The sequence below is a fragment of the Oncorhynchus mykiss genome, chromosome 19 (assembly GCF_057628025.1).
Source record: "Oncorhynchus mykiss isolate SJ-2025 chromosome 19, ASM5762802v1, whole genome shotgun sequence".
NCBI lineage: Eukaryota > Metazoa > Chordata > Actinopteri > Salmoniformes > Salmonidae > Oncorhynchus > Oncorhynchus mykiss.
Window position 1 is genome coordinate 810,079 of NC_143040.1, and position 15,190 is coordinate 825,268.

The window sequence follows — 15,190 nt, forward strand, 5'->3', positions numbered from 1 at the left end:
CCCTTTCATTCTCCACATGTCCAATTCTCCCTTGGGCGTCCATTCTTATCTATCCTGTACCAATTATCTGTCAAGTGTCTTATCTACTTTAAGAAGTATCTGTGCTACTTATATATGTTCTTAAATATATATATTTATTGATTTAAACAGTAACCCTTTTCTCTCCTATCTTTCAAATACCACTAAGCGTCTCACTGTTTGACTTTATCTAAAATCATTGATTTTTTGAAAGAACATGTCTATGAGTGGCAATCTCTAAAGTCCTTACAATCAATCTATCTTGATCCTAACAATAATCCTAAATCATCATAGATGTCATATATCCCTGTTAAATGTAATACTATTTAATTAAAAAACTTATAATAGTCAAACAAAGCCAAAACAACTGCTAACCATTTCAAATCCTTCCTATACTAATAAGATCTTTCCTTCAGGGGTCCACAGTATTTTATCTGACAATAAAATGAGTTAACCAACCTGTTTAGGATGCTGCGAATTTTCGCAGCTTTTTGTTCAAAATCTCGCAAATTTTCAACGTCCTGCTACTCATGGCAGGAATATAGTATATGCATATGATTAGCATGTGTGGATAGAAAACACTCTGAAGTCTCTAATACTGGATAAATCATGTCTGTGGCTTTAACAGAACGTATTTAGGAGTAAAAATCCAGAGGAAAACTGTTCACAAAAAACACAAAAAAATATCCATCCGCCAGTCTATGTATTGTCTACGGCAAGGGAAAATAGATAGAGACCCGTTTACAATGCCTACAGCTTCCACACGATGTCGCCAGTACTGGCATTTCATTGGTAGTTTATCCTTGGTGTGATGACGAATAGACACTTCCTGTCTTGGGGTCCACCAAAGGAAGTTATGAAAGGCAAAATATGGACGATGATTTCAAGACTTGCTGCTATCGAATACAGATCGCCCGTGATCAATTTAATCGATTATTAACGTTTATTAATGCCTAAAGTTGGTTTACAAAAGTAGTTTGAAGTGATTTGTAAAAGTTTATAGGCAACTTTTTGTAATTTTAAACAATGACGTTGCGTTTTGGAACGGTGCTTTTCCATGGATCAGACGGGCTTCATAAATTGACATTTTTGGGTATACATGGACGGATTTAATCGAAAAAAGACCCAATTGTGATGTTTATGGGACATATAGGAGTGCCAACAAAGAAGCTCGTCAAAGGTAATGAATGTTTTATATTTTATTTCTGCGTTTTTGTGTAGCGCCGGCTACGCTAATTATTTTGTTTGCGTCTCGTTCAGGTATTTCGGGGGGGGTGCATGCTATCAGATAATAGCTTCTCATGCTTTCGCCGAAAAGCATTTTACAAATCTGACATGTTGGCTAGATTCACAACGAGTGTAGCTTTAATTGAGTACCCTGCATGTGTGTTTTAATGAAAGTTTGAGTTTTATCGAGTACTACAGTTGGCGCTCTGAATTTTCCGCTGATTTTGGTCCCTGTACAGGGACCGCAGCCATATCAGTTTCATCAATAATTTAATATATGTTGCATAGTGTGGAATACCTTATCTACAGTAATTTATCACCCCTAAGAACTGAAACGTATTTATTTTCATTAATAATTCTAATGCTTATAAAATCACTAATTTTCTAATGTAATTTCCTGCCATATTGGCTTAAAATATCTCCTGTCCAAATGTATTATCAATGATAAATAGGATTTTTTTTTTCTGTTGTAATACCAAATCAATAATAGCCCATTCAAAAAACTTCACAGCGATGATAATTCCTCTTTACCTCAAATCATTAATCAACGTCAATGTATATGAATACTTAAATGAACATGCTACCCTTAGATACAATTAACCTGATAACATTATTATCTAAATGTATTACTTATTTCCTCTGGCGTAAATGTCGTACATTTCTCAACGTAAGAAATCAGTAATTTAATCCAAGGTAATAATAAATAATAAACATTTAAACGTATTTTCACATGGCTCCTTCAATTGACATATTTTAGATAACTTCCATCCGTCCCGGAAGAAGGAATCCTACTCAAACACATCAGATAATACAATGTTTAATTGAGTAAAATCAACACCTACAATCTACCATAACCAGTAACCAAATAAACTAACCGAGAATAAATGACCACCAGAATACATTATCACAATGTTTTACACCCCTAGGAGACAGAACCAGACTATTGAGATGCATCCCTAGGAGATTAACCAATAATAAATGACCACCAGAATACATTATCACAATGTTTTACTATTCAAACGTTCTGATCTCCCTTCCTTCTTACAGAAAAATATAAATAAATATAGCCCAATAAACGCCGCAAATCAATGATGCCCACCTAGCGAATCTGCTGCTAGTTTTTAGCATGTTTTCTAACTACCCTGATGACATACAGCTGCTTTTAAAAAATGTATTTGGAAATTGTTATCAACTTCTGAAAAGTGACTCAAAACAATAATGCACGCATTTTCCTACTAAAAGACACAAACAATTTTCTCCGTCACCCCTCAGTCACAACATCGTTGCCGTGGCGACGAAAGGTGCCTTGCGAGTGATGTCATCAACAGGGGATCAACTTAGACCCAAGCCGCAACGACTTTCAATGAATTGTAAATAATTGTTGGCTGTCTGCAGCAACAGTAGTACGGGTTGGAGAAACCAAACCTAATTTATCACATCTGTTGAATCTTTAATTAGAACTTACAACATCAATCAACATCTCTCAATTCGCTAAATTTATAAGAACATTTCGATGGGCACAAATCTATCGTAATTGTCTCTTCATTATTATTTAGAATTCATTAGATTTAAGTAACTGTCTCTTCATTATTATTTATAATTAATTAGATTTAAGTAACTGTCTCTTCATTATTATTTCTAATTCATTAGATTTAAGTAACTGTCTCTTCATTATTATTTCTAATTCATTAGATTTAAGTAACTGTCTCTTCATTATTATTTATAATTAATTAGATTTAAGTAACTGTCTCTTCATTATTATTTATAATTCATTAGATTTAAGTAACTGTCTCTTCATTATTATTTATAATTAATTAGATTTAAGTAACTGTCTCTTCATTATTATTTATAATTAATTAGATTTAAGTAACTGTCTCTTCATTATTATTTATAATTCATCAGATTTAAGTAACTGTCTCTTCTTTGATTCAGCAGTTTAATTACGACTCTATTCCCAATACATTATATTATAATATATATAATATATAATACAATACATTATATTATAATATATATAATATATAATACAATACATTATATTATAATATATATAATATATAATACAATACATTATATTATAATATATATAATATATAATACAATACATTATATTATAATATATATAATATATAATACAATACATTATATTATAATATATATAATATATAATACAATACATTATATTATAATATATACAATATATAATACAATACATTATATTATAATATATATAATATATAATACAATACATTATATTATAATATATATAATATATAATACAATACATTATATTATAATATATATAATATATAATACAATACATTATATTATAATATATATAATATATAATACAATACATTATATTATAATATATATAATATATAATACAATACATTATATTATAATATATATAATATATAATACAATACATTATATTATAATATATACAATATATAATACAATACATTATATTATAATATATACAATATATAATACAATACATTATATTATAATATATATAATATATAATACAATACATTATATTATAATATATATAATATATAATACAATACATTATATTATAATATATATAATATATAATACAATACATTATATTATAATATATATAATATATAATACAATACATTATATTATAATATATACAATATATAATACAATACATTATATTATAATATATACAATATATAATACAATACATTATATTATAATATATATAATATATAATACAATACATTATATTATAATATATATAATATATAATACAATACATTATATTATAATATATATAATATATAATACAATACATTATATTATAATATATATAATATATAATACAATACATGATATTATAATATATATAATATATAATACAATACATTATATTATAATATATATAATATATAATACAATACATTATATTATAATATATATAATATATAATACAATACATTATATTATAATATATATAATATATAATACAATACATTATATTATAATATATATAATATATAATACAATACATTATATTATAATATATACAATATATAATACAATACATTATATTATAATATATACAATATATAATACAATACATTATATTATAATATATATAATATATAATACAATACATTATATTATAATATATACAATATATAATACAATACATTATATTATAATATATACAATATATAATACAATACATTATATTATAATATATATAATATATAATACAATACATTATATTATAATATATACAATATATAATACAATACATTATATTATAATATATATAATATATAATACAATACATTATATTATAATATATACAATATATAATACAATACATTATATTATAATATATACAATATATAATACAATACATTATATTATAATATATACAATATATAATACAATACATTATATTATAATATATATAATATATAATACAATACATTATATTATAATATATACAATATATAATACAATACATTATATTATAATATATATAATATATAATACAATACATTATATTATAATATATATAATATATAATACAATACATTATTCAAACAGATCATTTAGTGAACAGACATCGTCTTACCTCAAAATTCGCTCCGTCCTTATTTTAAAGTTGAATGTATTAGTCTTTTCAATTTGAACCAAACAAACAATTTAAAACGTTCCGTTTATGTCTTATACAAATACGAGCAACTATAACTTTCTAGGCAAAACATACAAATACTTAAATTTCAATAAAAAGCATAAAGTTAGCTAGCTAGCCCGTTTAGCTTTGTAGCTAGCTCTCTTGGACCCCCCCAAAAAATGAAAGAAAAGTAATTACAGTTGTAAGTTGTAATTTCCAGATGGGAGAAATGCCAGATCGGTTTATAATAACTACCGTTAAATAACGGAGATGTGAGTCTTCAGTGACGGTTGGTCCCTCTTTGCTCTGTGAGGTAGCTAACGTTACAGTATGTAGACAGACGGAAAATGTCCTTTTCTAAAAAAAAATTGGTCAACGTGGAGTGAAACAGCACCACAAAACCAACCAGTGGCCAGGAATATATTACACCCGTAGTTGATGAGACTTACCATAGAGAATGAATAGGAAAAATTAAGGAAAATTCAAACTTTACTATATCCGCCTCTTCCCTAGTGGCCTTCTCTCTCTGTCTCCTCTTTAACGGTCTGCCTCTCCCTTCTGCTCCTCTAGATCTTCCCTAGTGGCCTTCCCTCTCTGTCTCCTCTTTAACGGTCTGCCTCTCCCTTCTGCTCCTCTAGATCTTCCCTAGTGGCCTTCTCTCTCTGTCTCCTCTTTAACGGTCTGCCTCTCCCTTCTGCTCCTCTAGATCTTCCCTGGTGGCCTTCTCTCCCTGTCTCCTCTTTAACGGTCTGCCTCTCCCTTCTGCTCATCTAGATCTTCCCTGGTGGCCTTCTCTCCCTGTCTCCTCTTTAACGGTCTGCCTCTCCCTTCTGCTCCTCTAGATCTTCCCTAGTGGCCTTCTCTCCCTGTCTCCTCTTTAACGGTCTGCCTCTCCCTTCTGCTCCTCTAGATCTTCCCTAGTGGCCTTCTCTCCCTGTCTCCTCTTTAACGGTCTGCCTCTCCCTTCTGCTCCTCTAGATCTTCCCTGGTGGCCTTCTCTCCCTGTCTCCTCTTTAACGGTCTGCCTCTCCCTTCTGCTCCTCTAGATCTTCCCTAGTGGCCTTCTCTCTCTGTCTCCTCTTTAACGGTCTGCCTCTCCCTTCTGCTCCTCTAGATCTTCCCTAGTGGCCTTCTCTCTCTGTCTCCTCTTTAACGGTCTGCCTCTCCCTTCTGCTCCTCTAGATCTTCCCTAGTGGCCTTCTCTCTCTGTCTCCTCTTTAACGGTCTGCCTCTCCCTTCTGCTCCTCTAGATCTTCCCTAGTGGCCTTCTCTCCCTGTCTCCTCTTTAACGGTCTGCCTCTCCCTTCTGCTCCTCTAGATCTTCCCTGGTGGCCTTCTCTCTCTGTCTCCTCTTTAACGGTCTGCCTCTCCCTTCTGCTCCTCTAGATCTTCCCTAGTGGCCTTCTCTCTCTGTCTCCTCTTTAACGGTCTGCCTCTCCCTTCTGCTCCTCTAGATCTTCCCTAGTGGCCTTCTCTCTCTGTCTCCTCTTTAACGGTCTGCCTCTCCCTTCTGCTCCTCTAGATCTTCCCTAGTGGCCTTCTCTCTCTGTCTCCTCTTTAACGGTCTGCCTCTCCCTTCTGCTCCTCTAGATCTTCCCTGGTGGCCTTCTCTCCCTGTCTCCTCTTTAACGGTCTGCCTCTCCCTTCTGCTCCTCTAGATCTTCCCTAGTGGCCTTCTCTCTCTGTCTCCTCTTTAACGGTCTGCCTCTCCCTTCTGATTTAGGTTCAATTGAAGGTTACATTTATTTGCAACAAAGAAAATCAGTGATAAACAACAATACAGATGAAAAACAAATCAATAAATACGGTGTACAGGTGGTTGGAAGCCGAAGGGCTGATTTATAACAACAACTAATAAACTATATCTAGATAGATGTCTGTCTCCCCTAGCTCCATGTTCTCTCTTCTCAGCTCCTTGTTCTCTCTTCCCTAGCTCCTTGTTCTTACTCCCCTAGCTCCTTGTTCTCTCTCCTCAGCTCCTTGTTCTCTCTCCCCTAGCTCCTTGTTCTCTCTCCCCTAGCTCCTTGTTCTCTCTCCCCTAGCTCCATGTTCTCTCTCCTCAGCTCCTTGTTCTCTCTCCCCTAGCTCCTTGTTCTCTCTCTCCTAGCTCCTTGTTCTTACTCCCCTAGCTCCTTGTTCTTACTCCCCTAGCTCCTTGTTCTCTCTCCCCTAGCTCCATGTTCTCTCTTCTCAGCTCCTTGTTCTCTCTCCCCTAGCTCCTTGTTCTTTCTCCCCTAGCTCCTTGATCTCTCTCCCCTAGCTCCTTGTTCTCTCTCCCCTAGCTCCATGTTCTCTCTTCTCAGCTCCTTGTTCTCTCTTCCCTAGCTCCTTGTTCTTACTCCCCTAGCTCCTTGTTCTCTCTCTCCTCAGCTCCTTGTTCTCTCTCCCCTAGCTCCTTGTTCTCTCTCCCCTAGCTCCTTGTTCTCTGTCCCCTAGCTCCATGTTCTCTCTCCTCAGCTCCTTGTTCTCTCTCCCCTAGCTCCTTGTTCTCTCTCTCCTAGCTCCTTGTTCTTACTCCCCTAGCTCCTTGTTCTTACTCCCCTAGCTCCTTGTTCTCTCTCCCCTAGCTCCATGTTCTCTCTTCTCAGCTCCTTGTTCTCTCTCCCCTAGCACCTTGTTCTTTCTCCCCTAGCTCCTTGATCTCTCTCCCCTAGCTCCTTGATCTTTCTCCCCAGCTCCTTGTTCTCTCTCCTCAGCTCCTTGTTGTCTCTCCTCAGCTCCTTGTTCTCTCTCCTCAGCTCCTTGTTCTCTCTCCCCTAGCTCCTTGTTCTCTCTCCTCAGCTCCTTGTTCTCTCTCCCCTAGCTCCTTGTTCTCTCTCCTCAGCTCCTTGTTCTCTCTCCCCTAGCTCATTATTCTCTCTCCTCAGCTTATTGAGGGTAGGAAACAACATCTCCACTCCACTGAGTCTTCCAACTCAATCATCAAGTTTGAGGACGACACTACAGTGGTAGGCTTGATTACCAACAACGACGAGACGGCCTACAGGGAGGAGGTGAGGGCCCTCGGAGTGTGGTGTCAGGAAAATAACCTTACACTCAACGTCAACAAAACAAAGGAGATGATTGTGGACTTCAGGAAACAGCAGAGGGAACACCCCCCCTATCCACATCGACGGGACAGTAGTGGAGGCCATAAAGATCATCAAGGACAACAACCACCCCAGCCACTGCCTGTTCACCCCGCTATCATCCAGAAGGCGAGGTCAGTACAGGTGCATCAAAGCTGGGACCGAGAGACTGAAAAACAGCTTCTATCTCAAGGCCATCAGACTGTTAAACAGCCACCACTAACATTGAGTGGCTGCTGCTAACATACTGACTCAAATCTCTATCCACTTTAATAATTAAAAATGGGATGTAATAAATGTATCACTGGCCACTTTAAACAAAGCCCCTTTATATAATGTTTACATACCCTACATTACTCATCTCATATGTATATACTGTACTCTATACCATCTACTGCATCTTGCCTATGCCCTTCGGCCATCACTCATCCATGTATTTATATGTACATATTCTTATTCATTCCTTTACACTTGTGTGTATAAGGTAGTTGTTGTGAAATTGTTAGATTACTCGTTGGTTATTACTGCATTGTCGGAACTAGAAGCACAAGCATTTCGCTACACTCGCATTAACATCTGCTAACTATGTGTATGTGACAAATAAAATTTGATTTGATTTGACGTCTCTAGTTTAATTTCTCTCCTCCCCTAGCTCCTTGGTCTCTCTCTCCCTAGCTCCTTGGTCTCTCTCCTTAACTTATTGATCTCTAGTTTCATTTCTCTCCTCCCCTAGCTCCTTGGTCTCTCTCCTTAACTTATTGATCTCTAGTTCCATTTCTCTCCTCCCCCTAGCTCCTTGGTCTCTCTCTCCCTAGCTCCTTGGTCTCTCCCTGAACTTATTGATGACTCTAGTTTAATTTCTCTCCTCCCCTAGTTCCTTGGTCTCTCTCCCCCTAGCTCCTTCGTCTCTCTCCTTAACTTATTGATCTCTAGTTTCATTTCTCTCCTCCCCTAGCTCCTTGGTCTCTCTCCTGAACTTATTGATGACTCTAGTTTCATTTCTCTCCTCCCCCTAGCTCATTGGTCTCTCTCCTTAGCTTATGTCCCATAATGGCATCATTGTAACTGTCCCATAACGGCATCATTGTATCTGTCCCATAACTGCGTCATAATATCTGTCCCATAATGGCATCATTGTATAGATAGACAAGGCATCATTGTATCTGTCCCATAATGGCATCATTGTATCGATAGACAAGGCATCATTGTATCTGTCCCATAATTGCATCACTGTATCTCTCCCATAACGGTTTCATATTATCTGTCCCATAACGGCATCATTGTATCTGTCCCAAAACGGCATCATAGTATCTGTCCCATTACGGCATCACTGTATCTGTCCCACAATGGTTTCATATTAACTGTCCCATAATGGCGTAATTTTATCTGTCCCATAATGGCATCTTGTATCTGTCCCATAATGGTGTCATTGTATCTGTCCCATAACGGCATCATTGTATCTGTCCCATAATGGCATCATTGTATAGATAAACAAGGCATCATTGTATCTGTCCCATAATGGCATCATGGTATCTCTCCCATAACGGTTTCATATTATCTGTCCCATAACGGCATCATTGTATCTGTCCCATAATGGCATCATTATATCTGTCCCATAACGGCATCACTGTATCTGTCCCATAACGGCCTCATTTCATCTGTCCCATAATGGCATCGTTGTATCTGTCCCATAATGACCTCATTGTATAGATAGACATGGCATCAGTGTATCTGTCCCATAACGGCATCACTGTATCTGTCCCATAACGGCATCATTGTATCTGTCCCATAACGGCATCACTGTATCTGTCCCATAACGGTATAATTGTATCTGTCCCATAACGGCATCTTTGTATCTGTCCCATAACATCATATTATCTGTCCCATAACGGCATCATTGTATCTGTCCCATAATGGCATCATTGTATCTGTCCCATAACATCATATTATCTGTCCCATAACGGCATCATTTCATCTGTCCCATGATGGCATCATTTCATCTGTCCCATGATGGCATCATTGTATCTGTTCTTAATGGCATCATTTCAACTGTCCCATAACGGCATCATTGTATCTGTCCCATAATGGCATCATTGTATCTGTCCCATAACGGCATCATGGTATCTGTCCCATAATGGTATCTGTCCCATAATGGCATCACTGTATCTGTCCCATAACGGCATCATTGTATCTGTCCCATAATTGCATCATTGTATCTGTCCCATAATGGCATCATTGTATAGATAGACATGGTGTATTCTCAATAGTGTAGCCTTAGGGATGAGTTCAATAGTCTCTAGTGTAGTCTAGGGGTGAGTCTCAATAGTCTCTAGTGTAGTCTAGGGGTGTGTCTCAATAGTCTCTAGCGTAGTCTAGGGGTGAGTCTCAATAGTCTCTAGTGTAGTCTAGAGGTGTGTCTCAATATTCTCTAGTGTAGTCTAGAGGTGAGTCTCAATATTCTCTAGTGTAGTCTAGAGGTGAGTCTCAATAGTCTCTAGTGTAGTCTAGAGGTGTGTCTCAATATTCTCTAGTGTAGTCTAGAGGTGAGTCTCAATGGTCTCTAGTGTAGTCTAGAGGTGTGTCTCAATATTCTCTAGTGTAGTCTAGAGGTGAGTCTCAATAATCTCTAGTGTAGTCTAGAGGTGAGTCTCAATAGTCTCTAGTGTAGTCTAGAGGTAAGTCTCAATATTCTCTAGTGTAGTCTAGAGGTGAGTCTCAATATTCTCTAGTGTAGTCTAGAGGTGAGTCTCAGTATATAGACTCTCTTTTTTTCTACTGTGTTATTGACTTGTTAATTGTTTACTCCATGTGTAACTCTGTGTTGTCTGTTCACACTGCTATGCTTTATCTTGGCCAGGTCGCAGTTGCAAATGAGAACTTGTTCTCAACTAGCCTACCTGGTTAAATAAAGGTGAAAAAGATGGTTAAATAAAGGTGAAAAAGAAATTTCTCTAGTGTAGTCTAGAGGTGAGTCTCAATAGTCTAGTGTCGTCTAGGGGTGAGTCTCATCAGGCTCTAGTGTAGTCTAGGGGTGAGTCTCAAAAGAATATAGTGTAGTCTAGGGGTGAGTCTCAATAGTATATAGTGTAGTCTAGGGGTGAGTCTCAATAGTATATAGTGTAGAATAGAGGTGAGTCTCAACAGTCTCTAATTTAGTCTAGGGGGGAGTCTCAATAGTTTCTAGTGTAGTTGAGATGGGAGTCTCAATAGTCTCTAGTGTAGTCTAAAGGTGAGTCTCAACAGTCTCTAGTTTAGTCTAGGGGTGAGTCTCAGTAGTCTCTAGTGTAGTCTAGAGGTGAGTCTCAATAGTCTAGTGTAGTCTAGGAGTGAGTCTCAATAGTCTCAGTGTAGTCTAGGGGTGAGTCTCAATAGCCTCTAGTGTAGTCTAGGGGTGAGTCTCAACAGTCTCTGATGTAGCCTAAAGGTGAGTCACAATAGTCTCAGTGTAGTCAAGGGGTGAGTCTCAATAGTCTCTAGTGGTGAGTTTCAATAGTCTAGTGTAGTCAAGGGGTGAGTCTCAATAGTCTCTAGTGTAGTCAAGGGTTGAGTCTCAATGGTCTCTAGTGTAGTCAAGGGGTGAGTCTCAATAGTCTCTAGTGGTGAGTCTCGATAGTCTAGTGTAGTCTAGGGGTGAGTGTCAATAGTCTCTAGTGTAGTCTAGGGGTGAGTCTCAACAGTCTCTAGTGAAGTATAGAGGTGAGTGTCAATAATCTCTAGTGTAGTCTAGGGGTGAGTCTCACACTCTCTAGTGTAGTTGAGAGGTGAGTCTCAAAAGTCTCTAGTTTAGTCTAGGGGTGAGTCTCAACAGTATCTGGTGTAGTCTAAGGCTGAGTCTTAACATTCTAGTGTAGTCTAGGGGTGAGTCTCAATAGTCTCTAGTTTAGTCTAGGGGTGAGTCTCAATAGTTTAGTGTAGTCTAGGGGTGAGTCTCAATAGTCTCTAGTGTAGTCTAGGGGTGAGTCTCAGTAGTCTCTAGTGTAGTCTAGGGGTGAGTCTCACACTCTCTAGTGTAGTTGAGAGGTGAGTCTCAAAAGTCTCTAGTTTAGTCTAGGGGTGAGTCTCAATAGTCTCTAGTGTATTCTATTGGTGAGTCTCAATAGTTTAGTGTAGTCTAGGGGTGAGTCTCAATAGTCTCTAGTGTAGTCTAGGGGTGAGTCTCAGTAGTCTCTAGTGTAGTCTAGGGGTGAGTCTCACACTCTCTAGTGTAGTTGAGAGGTGAGTCTCAAAAGTCTCTAGTTTAGTTTAGGGGTGAGTCTCGATAGTCTCTATTGCAGTCAAGGGATGAGTCGCAATAGTCTCCATTTTAGTCTAGGGGTGAGTCTCAACAGTCTCTAGTGAAGTATAGAGGTGAGTCTCAATAGTCTCTAGTGTAGTCTAGGGGTGAGTCTCAATAGTCTAGTGTAGTCTAGGGGTGAGTCTCAATAGTCTCCAGTGTAGTCTAGGGGTGAGTCTCAATAGTCTAGTGTAGTCTAGGGGTGAGTCTCAATAGTCAAGTGTAGTCTAGGGGTGAGTCTCAATAGTCTAGTGTAGTCTAGGGGTGAGTCTCAACAGTATCTGGTGTAGTCTAGAGGTGAGTCTCAATAGTTTAGTGTAGTCTAGGGGTGAGTCTCAACAGTATCTGGTGTAGTCTAGGGCTGAGTCTTAACATTCTAGTGTAGTCTAGGGGTGAGTCTCAATAGTCTCTAGTTTAGTCTAGGGGTGAGTCTCAATAGTCTCTAGTGTAGTCTAGGGGTGAGTCTCAATAGTCTCTAGGGTATTCTATTGGTGAGTCTCAATAGTCTAGTGTAGTCTAGGGGTGAGTCTCAATAGTTTCTAGTGTATTCTATTGATGAGTCTCAATAGTCTAGTGTAGTCTAGGGGTGAGTCTCAATAGTCTCTAGTGTATTCTATTGGTGAGTCTCAATAGTCTAGTGTAGTCTAGGGGTGAGTCTGAATAGTCTCTAATGCAGTCTAGGGGTGGGTCTCGATAGTCTCTATTGCAGTCAAGGGGTGAGTCGCAATAGTCTCCAGTTTAGTCTAGGGGTGAGTCTCAACAGTCTCTAGTGAAGTATAGAGGTGAGTCTCAATAGTCTCTAGTGTAGTCTAGAGGTGAGTCTCAATTGTCTCTAGTATAGTCTAGAGGTGAGTCTCAACAGTCTCTAGTTTATTCTAGGGGGGAGTCTCAATAGTTTCTAGTGTAGTTGAGATGGGAGTCTCAATAGTCTCTAGTGTAGTCTAAAGGTGAGTCTCAACAGTCTCTAGTTTAGTCTAGGGGTGAGTCTCAGTAGTCTCTAGTGTAGTCTAGAGTTGAGTCTCAATAGTCTAGTGTAGTCTAGGAGTGAGTCTCAATAGTCTCAGTGTAGTCTAGGGGTGAGTCTCAATAGCCTCTAGTGTAGTCTAGGGGTGAGTCTCAACAGTCTCTGATGTAGCATAAAGGTGAGTCACAATAGTCTCAGTGTAGTCAAGGGGTGAGTCTCAATAGTCTCTAGTGGTGAGTTTCAATAGTCTAGTGTAGTCAAGGGGTGAGTCTCAATAGTCTCTAGTGTAGTCAAGGGTTGAGTCTCAATGGTCTCTAGTGTAGTCAAGGGGTGAGTCTCAATAGTCTCTAGTGGTGAGTCTCGATAGTCTAGTGTAGTCTAGGGGTGAGTGTCAATAGTCTCTAGTGTAGTCTAGGGGTGAGTCTCAACAGTCTCTAGTGAAGTATAGAGGTGAGTGTCAATAATCTCTAGTGTAGTCTAGGGGTGAGTCTCACACTCTCTAGTGTAGTTGAGAGGTGAGTCTCTAGTTTAGTCTAGGGGTGAGTCTCAACAGTATCTGGTGTAGTCTAAGGCTGAGTCTTAACATTCTAGTGTAGTCTAGGGGTGAGTCTCAATAGTCTCTAGTTTAGTCTAGGGGTGAGTCTCAATAGTTTAGTGTAGTCTAGGGGTGAGTCTCAATAGTCTCTAGTGTAGTCTAGGGGTGAGTCTCAGTAGTCTCTAGTGTAGTCTAGGGGTGAGTCTCACACTCTCTAGTGTAGTTGAGAGGTGAGTCTCAAAAGTCTCTAGTTTAGTCTAGGGGTGAGTCTCAATAGTCTCTAGTGTATTCTATTGGTGAGTCTCAATAGTTTAGTGTAGTCTAGGGGTGAGTCTCAATAGTCTCTAGTGTAGTCTAGGGGTGAGTCTCAGTAGTCTCTAGTGTAGTCTAGGGGTGAGTCTCACACTCTCTAGTGTAGTTGAGAGGTGAGTCTCAAAAGTCTCTAGTTTAGTCTAGGGGTGAGTCTCGATAGTCTCTATTGCAGTCAAGGGATGAGTCGCAATAGTCTCCATTTTAGTCTAGGGGTGAGTCTCAACAGTCTAGTGAAGTATAGAGGTGAGTCTCAATAGTCTCTAGTGTAGTCTAGAGGTGAGTCTCAATTGTCTCTAGTATAGTCTAGAGGTGAGTCTCAACAGTCTCTAGTTTATTCTAGGGGGGAGTCTCAATAGTTTCTAGTGTAGTTGAGATGGGAGTCTCAATAGTCTCTAGTGTAGTCTAAAGGTGAGTCTCAACAGTCTCTAGTGTAGTCTAGAGGTGAGTCTCAATAGTCTAGTGTAGTCTAGGAGTGAGTCTCAATAGTCTCAGTGTAGTCTAGGGGTGAGTCTCAATAGCCTCTAGTGTAGTCTAGGGGTGAGTCTCAACAGTCTCTGATGTAGCCTAAAGGTGAGTCACAATAGTCTCAGTGTAGTCAAGGGGTGAGTCTCAATAGTCTCTAGTGGTGAGTTTCAATAGTCTAGTGTAGTCAAGGGGTGAGTCTCAATAGTCTCTAGTGTAGTCAAGGGTTGAGTCTCAATGGTCTCTAGTGTAGTCAAGGGGTGAGTCTCAATAGTCTCTAGTGGTGAGTCTCGATAGTCTAGTGTAGTCTAGGGGTGAGTGTCAATAGTCTCTAGTGTAGTCTAGGGGTGAGTCTCAACAGTCTCTAGTGAAGTATAGAGTTGAGTGTCAATAATCTCTAGTGTAGTCTAGGGGTGAGTCTCACACTCTCTAGTGTAGTTGAGAGGTGAGTCTCAAAAGTCTCTAGTTTAGTCTAGGGGTGAGTCTCAACAGTATCTGGTGTAGTCTAAGGCTGAGTCTTAACATTCTAGTGTAGTCTAGGGGTGAGTCTCAATAGTCTCTAGTTTAGTCTAGGGGTGAGTCTCAATAGTTTAGTGTAGTCTAGGGGTGAGTCTCAATAGTCTCTAGTGTAGTCTAGGGGTGAGTCTCAGTAGTCTCTAGTGTAGTC